Raw genomic sequence first — 9,626 nt, forward strand, 5'->3', positions numbered from 1 at the left:
GGAAAATCAGATTAATGTGGGTTTTTGTAACACATGAGGCTTTTTGAAGCTGATTCACAAAAGGAATGCACGTCTTCACGGCGGCTAAAACGAGGGAAGAAGCCGCCGTCAGACACTGAAGTGTACCTCTGCCAGGGCGGACGGCGCTGGAGCTCAGAGACGCGGCGGCAGAGATGATGATGCTGGAAAAGGCGGTGATGGTCGGAGCTGCAGAACTGGGATCAGACGGTCCTGAGCTTTAAACGAGACTTCAGTTTGCTCTTTGTTTCTGTGTCAGTGGTGGTTTATCAGCCATGAGCTGGGCTTTAAATGCTCTCTGAGTTTCTTCACTCATTTAGGACCTGGTAAGTTTAAAAGCTCAGCCTCGTCTCTGAACAGGAAGTAGTTTAGACCAAAAATGATGTCTACTAATCTCCTGAAGGTCCTGGTTCTGCAGAAACTACAGACCTGGATCAGTTTAGAGCAGAAGTTCTGGCTGAGTCTGTCTGTTGTTGGGACTCTTCAGTCAGAAATAAAGTCAGTCAGTGAGAGGGGGACTACCAGGACTCTTTAAGGCCAAGAATTCACCACATTTACACCGAATGTTCTCAATTTATCCAGAATTTTCCTTCACAAATTCCCTAAAATGTCAGAGAAATGACCTCTGGGAACATTCTTCAACATATTATTCAAGTATCCCATAAAAATACCCCAAAATGTCTTCAAATATTCCCAAATATTTCCCTGAAACTTCATCATAAAGCCTAAACATTCCAGGAAAAACATCCTCAAAAATTCCAGAAAAAAATTTAAAACAATTCCACAAAACTTTCTATTTTTAACAAATATTAAAAAATCTTACAAATACATCTCATAAAATTCTATAAAAACATCCGGACAAATCCCCCGATGTTTCAAAAAAAATTCTTGACAATTTTAAAGGACCAGCCCCAAAATCCTCAAAATGTACAAATAAATTTCCCTCATTTCCATGACAACGCCTACAAATGTTAACCAAATTACCCCAAAATCAAACACCCAAAGATTACAAATCTTCTCACAAATTCCCATGAAAATACTAAAATTACAAAGAAAATTTACCCTAAAATTGATCAAATTCTAAAAACGTTTAACCAAAACAATTTAAAAAATCCAAGGAAAATGATTCCCTCAAAAGATTTCCATGGAAGTTTGACAGAAATTCCTGCTCATTTTGATTAAAAAACCCTGCACCAAATTCCCAAAATCTATAAATAAATTTCCCATATTTCCATGAAAATGCCTTAAAGTTTAAAACCAAATTCCCCAAAATTATCAGTATTCCTAAATTCCCATGAGAATGCCACATTTCCAAAGCAAATTAACCCCAACATGTATCAGATTCCTGAAGCTTTTAAAAATACAGAGCTTAACAAATTTATAGACCAGCTGTCATATCAGAGACCATCCAGCATCATGAAGTGCTTTAATGCCGACTCTTTCATTTTCAGTCAGCTCTCCACGTTTTACCATTTTGAACAGGAATGAGGAATTTCAAACTGAATTCACCCAAATTTGAGCCGGCTCACTGGGCTTCTCTGAGAAGTCAGAAATGAATCAAGCACAACATTCAACCACTAAAACTCATTTTCTGTTCAGGAATGACAGTAAATAACTATAATCTGACACATTCATCAGAAATATTAATGTGCTTTACTATTTTTCAGGTTTTTTGTAAATCAGTAAATTAGAAAATTCATGGATAACAATAATAATTCTATTTTAGCAGTAAAAATATTTGGGTTAAAGAGCTTCTACATATTGGTGTATTAACCATTGCAGAAACATCAAAATGATTTAGGTAATTACCAATGCTGTTAATTTAGGGCAGCTGTGGCAGAAACCTGACTGTGGTTAGGGTTAGGGCGGTCTAATACATTTATTAAGCTCTGTAGATTCCTTATTTCTCGAATTCCCTGAAATTTCCATGAAAATTCCAGATAAATTGAAAGGACAAATTAAATGAAAAAAAATACATTTCCCTAATTTCCATGAAAATTCCTACCAGCTGTAAAGCAGAATACCTTTGAAAGTCCAAATAAAATGTTACAGATTCCCATAAAAATGCTGAAAATTTCCACAAACTTCCAATGAAACAGGAAAATATCCAAACATGTCCCAAATCTCCATGAAAATTCCTGAACATTTCATAGCATCACAACCTAATAAATAACTTTAATGGTTATTTTGGACAACATTTTAAAAATTCTGACATCAGAAATGATCATTATGCTAAATGTAAAGTGCTCGTGCGTAAATGTAAAGTGCTCGTGCGTAAATGTAAAGTCCTCGTGCGTAAATGTAAAGTGCTCGTGCGTAAATGTAAAGTGCGTAAATGCAGCAGGTTTAAAAAAGGACACCTTTACAAAGGCGGGAAAGTGCCTCAAAGTCGAGTTCCTTTCTCCTGGTGTCTGAATCAGCTGTAGTTAAAGTCAGAAGAGTCTAAAGTTCACTGAGAGTCTCTGGGGTCAGATCTCTCCTTATTTGGCGATAACAGGACCGGAAGTGTTCAGGTAGACTCACACCTTTCTAATGGAGTGGAGTGGAACAGCTGGATGGGGGGTTGGTGCTGGACCGTAGACGGCCCAGGCTCGCCGTGGTTCCCCGGTCACCGAGCTCCTCATCTCCGCTTCAGCTCATTACCCTTCCTCGGCTCGTCTCTCCGTGGGGAGCAGCCCCGGGATAAGATAACGGGCCATTATCGGCTCCATTCAGCCCGACAAAGAGGAGTGATGGCGTGTTTACACCACTAATCAACATGGTAAAGAGCCTGGGGGGGGCTGCTGTGGAGGAACGTGGATTCTCGTAATGGGACTCTGATTGCATTTAGCGCTGAATGGACTCTTCACACATGCTCATGTCAGCCTTTCTATCAGGGACGTGATTAGCACGGCACGGCACGGAATCAGAGCTCTGTTTGGGGAGTATTGTCTCCGCTAATGCGCTAAAACAACCGAGCTGAATCATATCAGGAGGACGTCTGCAGAGCTGCAGGAAACCAGCGTGGACATTTCCATAGCAGCATGTTGATTCTGCGCAGAGGTGAGGAGGAATCTCTGCAGCAGCCACAGCTGAGTGGTTTAATATCTACAGGTCGTTTATGCTCTTTATTCTTTTAGTTTTGGACTGATAAAAAAAAATCTTATTATTCCTGCGACAACGTATCCAGGATGATGACATGTTAGTGATCTTAATTCACAGAGCAGCAAAGAAAACAGAGCAGATGAAGTCAACCCAGGCAGCAGAGTGGTACAGACTTCTTTATTATGTTCATTATTTGTACAGTAAATCCTCCTGCATGTTTTTAATCTTCACATTCTGATGAAATAGTTTCATGTGATCATTTCTGTTTTTGGTTTTATTCATAGGCCTAAAGGTTTTTTTTCAGACTCTTTTAAATAAGATTCCTGATCTCCACGAGTTTCTCCTGTTAAATCAATTTAAATGAAACAATAAAGAAATGAATTTATAGAATTAAAAAATGTAATTCTTTTTCAATCTTAAATAAAAAGAAGCAGAAAGAAGGATGATAGTTTATCTGGGCTCCCTCTTTCACAAATGTTTCTCATACTTCTCTACAACAGGAGAGGTGGAAGCTGATCTCCATTTTCCTTCATCAGCTTGTTTCATAGAGAATCACAGTAACTGATTTATGCTGATTTCAAATATGAAAAAACTCATTTAAGCTCATTGTGGAACAAACAAGGGCTGGAGATCTACAAACTTAAGATATGATGCAAAACAATACCAGACAGGACAGTTCAGTACGACGCAGCATGAAAAGAGATGATAAAACACAGTAGAAGACCACACCAGAATAAAACAAGACTGGATGACACGGTACGGCAGGGGTTCACAACCTTTTCAGCCTGCGACCCCCAAAATAAAGGTTGCTGAGACCGGGGACCCCCACTGGACCTGAAGGTGGTTGAACAGCCGCGCATATTCAGAGAATAGTCGTGTGGAGACAAGGCCGTCCATTAGGGGGGAAAATGGGAGAGATCTCTGGGGCCCAGCAAGACTGGGGGCCAGCAAAATCCTGGTCCATTGTAAAGTTAAGCTGTGGTATTTTATATTTAACCTGAATAAAGACAGAATAAAGATACACATTTTAATTCATTTGTGTGGTAAGTAGCCCTCTTAAACATGTAAAACCTTTTGTTGAAAACAGAATTCAAATACAATAAAAAAAAATAGCTAAAATTGGTTAACAATGGCAAGACATGGTGGGCAGGTGGTGTGACTGGATTTTAAAAGGAGCAGAAATGGTTAGAAATGCCAAAAATTAGTGTTTTTGTTTGTGTTTTCGGCTTTCACACAGGGCGGGAGTTTTCTGCCTGTCAGCTGCATCTCCCTGCTCTCAAAGTCCTGTCCTTCATACGCTTTACCTCAATAAACCTCTCTTATAAAAGCAAGTTGCTTCAGTGTACAGAGGAAGTGAGTCGGGAACTTTTCAAAATAAAAGCATTCTGTATGAGTGAACAGAGTTTCTCTATAGAAATGCTAAACCGGCCTTTAACTTTGAAAAGCACAAACCAGAAAAGCATTCATAGCTGTTTATCTTTCCTGTGACGTATTCTACCAGTGTGGAGACAGAAAGCTTCACTAACAGTAGATCTTTAAAGAACAACTTTATCAAACAGGCACATTTAAGCTTGTGGCCTTCCTCCGGGTTATCAAGAAACACACTGTAAACATATTCTATGTGCATATTTGCCACAACCATGTAAATATGGCTCTCCATTTATCATTCCCCTGTCTAATATGGTCCACAGCCACAGTGTAAGACTATTATACAGCGTTTTAATGTCGTCTAAGTTGCATCTTTGTGAAATAAAGATTAATGCAACTGGTTATTCACGTCCACATTTGTGTTCACGTACAGATTATATCCTGTGTATATCAATGTTCTTATTTCATATATCGGCCACAATATCGGATATCAACCGATATATCGGATATCGGCTTTTTTTAGCCCCCAATATCAGCATCGGCCCCAAAAATCTCATATCGGTCAGGCTCTAATACGAACAATACAATACGATACGAGACAGTACAATACAATGTGGTGTGAGACGGTACGAGTCAGTACAGTACGAGAAGTTCCTTGTGATACGATACAATACGATCTGATACGATACGAGATGGTACAAGATGGTATGAGACAATACGGTACTGGATGAGACAGTATGGTACTAGCCGTGTTGGTACGAGATGAGACAATACGGTACTAAAAGAGACAGTACCGGCGAGACAGTATGGTACAAGATGATACTAGACGAGACGATATGGTATGAGACAAGATGGTACCGTATAAAACTATACGGCATGAGATGATACAATACTAGATGAGACAATAAGGTACTAGAGATAAGGCACTAGACGGAACAATATGGTATGAGACGAGATGGTCCAGTACAGTACGGTATGGTACGACAACACAATACTATAAAACACATGAGGAGACGGTCAGCCATGATGAGATGATGAGACAAAACTGTATAGACGGTATGCAACACCTGTTGAGTTCAGATCATCTGTGAAGGAGGTCTGACTGTAGAGACTTTGAATCCATATCCTCCAGTGTTTGAGGAACTCTTTAAAGTTTTGCCTGAATCTGTCACAGCCTTCAGGACTCAAAAGAAGATTGAGATTGTTCTGTTTTTTTTCCACATTTTGGACAGTTGGCACAGCCATAAACTGAACAGAACTTTGTCATGATAGCTCTTCTCTATGCAGAAATTATCATCCTGTCCCCATCTGGAGTTCTTCACTGTGATGTCACATCAGCAGCAGATTAGCCCTCAACAAAGAGAAAACAAAGGTACAACTTCACTATTTATATATAACATAGAACATATTCTAGTAAAAATAAAATGTGTGTCTTCAGACATTACCTTAGTATTTATCAGAAAGTCTCAGTGAGGAAAGAATGTTTTCATAAATCCAAAGCCTTCAGTGATGGCGACACCATAGAAGAGCGGGTATCTCCTGACACCTGTTGGCTTTTTTGTTATCTCCAGGATAAGTTATGTGTGTTTCTAAACTTTAGGGACGTTTGCAGCCATGCAGGTATCAGCAAGAAGCCCATGACAACACAGAGCCATATCAGCCTCTGTGAGTACAGGCCTTAAACATTCTGATGAGGTTTTATAGAACAGAAAGTCTGTGTCCCGTTCTTCTTTTTTCAGTATATTTACCATTTTATTTATGTTTTGTAGTAAAACATTTTCCATTCTTCCATCTTTTGAGCCAGGGCATGACAAACTGGGGGCTGGTCCGGGACGAGCGTGCCAGGTGGGGAGAGACAGGGAACCAGTGATGTCGGCCGGTGAGGGATCTGAGTGCTGCAGCATCGTTCTGTCAAAGCTGTGAGTCTGTAGCTCAAACGTAGAGGCAAAAACTGCCTTTTTATATTCAGTCGCTTCTGTTTCTCTTCCTACTCCTGCACAACGGCCCGATGTGCAGATCGATACCCTACACATACATGTTCATATATTCTTTAAGTGTTGGAAAAGGGTCAGAAGATCACTATTTTATTTCTTAAAGATTATTCTGTAGTGTTTTGCTTTTTTTGGACATGTCAGGAAACTAGTAGGGGAAGACTTTCACCAAACAGGCCAGGATCAGGACTCTGTGTGCCGAGGACTGCTGCCTCTGCACACGGCGCCTGGCGCCCATCATTAGTCTTTTAGAGGCTGGTTTTTGTGTCAGATAGTGCAAAGACCTGAACCCACGATGCTAACGTCCATGCTGGCCTATAAAAGCAGATCTCTGCAGCCCCCTGTTAGGTTTAAAACAACTCTTAAAAGGTTAAAGGGTGCAGTAAGTGACCTTTCTTTAGTCTGGGTGAGCTTAAACACTATTAATACTTATATTTAATATACTAATATTTAAATGTCTTAATATCTGCAGTTTCCCTGATTAAACCTGCAGTAAACTTTGGTTCGCCTTATTCCATACACATTTCTCATAAGATGAAAAGCAAAACAGGATTTTTGGGTTTAAAATTAGATTTAAATTTTATTCCCCATCTACATCGCAGCTCAAATAATTTAGGGGGTAGGTTAAAAATGTGACACATGGTTTTTGTGCGTGTAATAGCACAGGGCGATGAGTTTTCTGCTCTCCTTGGAGATAGGAGCTTTGCTTTTTGCAGCCTTTTGATATGGAAACGTGCCGCTGTTGTTGCTGAAAGCTTTTTTTCTCTGTAATACAGTCACTCTGTGATTCCAGAGAGAGGGACAGACAAACATTAAGGGCTATGCTGTTATTATTTTCACATTTATTTCTATATTTCTACTCCTCTGAAAGGAGAGGCTGAAAGGGATTGCTTTAAAGCCAAACATCCATTTGAAAATAAAAGCCGAGGAGCAGCGCAGTGAAGGCAGCACTTATAGGTGAATAGAAGCGTCAATCAGGCTGCAGATGGAGGCTGAAGACTCACACGGCCACAAAAGGAGATGCATCTTTATATATCAGAGCCCTGATCTGTAAAACCTGGTTAAACACAGCAAATAAAACATGGACGCCTGGTAATGCATCCGTCCGACTCAGGATAAATACAGTGTGAGGGCTGGACGGGCTTTTACATCAGACTGCAGGAGGATGAAACGTCTGCAGCATTTCCATAATCACAGCGTCAGACTGCATGGATGCAGAGAAACACCACATATATAACAGTTATGGATGTAGTCAGTGTCCCGTGTGTGGCATGTTTAACCCCTCATAGAGCAGATGTTTGGAATGTCTGACATTTGGAAGACACCTTCCTCCAATCAGAACTCATCACCATCACCAGGACCCTCCACCAGCTCCTTAGAAGAAATCATGACCCAAATATTTGAGAAGATGTTAAACCACCCTGCACCCTGAAGGGAGACCAGAGTCTGGAGCAGTCTGGGACTGAGCTAAGAGGCCAGCTGAGACTCTTTAACAGCTTTTCCCCCTCATTTTGTCATAAAAATGCTTTTAATGAAAACACTGATATAATATTAAGACAATAAACCACTGATCATCAACTGGCGGCCCGAGGGCCACGTCAGGCCCCCCAAAGCTTCCTGTCCGGCCCCCAAAAGATCGTTAAATTCAGAAAAAGGAGGGAAAGAAGATTTTAAGAGTATCTTTTGGCTTTAAATGTCTGCAGCTGTTAAATACATCCCACAAAAAATAACACTGAAATAGTTTAGAATGACTGAACATTTGATCTGTTTTTCCAGAGATTTACTGTCATTACTAGTTAGTATTTTAAAAAGGGTTAAGGTTGGCAGAAGTGCTGCAAAAATGACCAGATAAAGTGGTGAAAAGAGGTTAAAATGTGGCAGAAAATGGTAAAAGAGGAAAAAAAGGCACAAAAGGTATCAAAAAATTGGTTACAAATGACAAAAAAGTAGTGCAAGAAAGTGATGAAAAGGGGTTAAAAAGTGGAAAAATTGATAAAAGAGTGGCACAAAGGGGATAAAACATGCAGGAAAAGTGGTTTAAAGGGGGTTTAAATCTTTCAGAAATTGTTTAAAAGAGGCAACAATGGGCAAAAAGTATCAACTATGGGTTAAAAGTGGCAAAAATTGGTTTAAAAGTTGCAAAAAAATGTTTAAAAAAGTGATTAAAAGAGGTTAAAAAGTGGGAAAAAAATAGAAAAGTGGCAAAACTTGATAAGAGTGTCACAAAGGGGATAAACATGCATGGAGGAGTGAAGTGGAGCTGTTCTTGTGTATTTGTGGGTGACAGACTCGTTCCTGGCTGACTGGTCCGGTGCCAGACAGCCATGAGAGCCTGCGTCTGTGGAGTTATCATTTCAACACATCCGCCTGTCTAAAACGCCTCAGAGCCTTTATTCAGAGGAAAACCTCTGTGGTGATAGCTGGGGTTTAAATCTTTATGTTTAAGCACAAAATATTTCAGTTCTATAATTTGTAAATACATCATATTTACACATCTGGCATCAGTTTTTGTCTTTCATAGAATAATGTTTTATAGGGGCCTGACATTTAGGGGCCTAATATTTCAATCTAGAAGATGTTCATAAAGTTTTTACTTTCAGGGAATTATTGATCTTCAGAGACTCAAATTTTCAAAACTCCAAATCTTCAGGTTTTATTTTGTGGTAAATTATAAAAAATGTAAATAGCAGTGTGTTTGTCGTACATTTACATGTTTTTACATGTGGATACGTACCGTGAGGGGTAGGGGGGCCTGGAAATATTTTCATCTGCCAAAGGGGCCCGATAGAAAAAGTTTGGGAACCACTGATTTAGTCTGTGCTGTTTTATTTGTGTTTCTGTTTATTTTATTTCCTATTTATTTCAAAGGCCCTGCATGTAAATATGAGGACATCACATCCTGGGTTAATAATCCTCCTGCCATCAGAATTTCAAAGAGAGTTGTCCAGAATATCCATTTGACTTTCAGTAATTTACTTTACAGAATTTGAAACATTTTCCACTTTTTTCATGGAACTTTTGGGGAAATTGTTCTGGAAAACTTAGCATTTCATGTTTTGAAGGAAATTTCAGGAAAATTTATTTGTAAAATTTTGGGAATTTGGGGCATTGGTGTTTGAAATCTTAAAGAAATTCCATGGAAATGTTCTTGTATGTGTATTTGTA

Source organism: Cheilinus undulatus, linkage group 18 (assembly GCF_018320785.1).
Source record: "Cheilinus undulatus linkage group 18, ASM1832078v1, whole genome shotgun sequence".
NCBI lineage: Eukaryota > Metazoa > Chordata > Actinopteri > Labriformes > Labridae > Cheilinus > Cheilinus undulatus.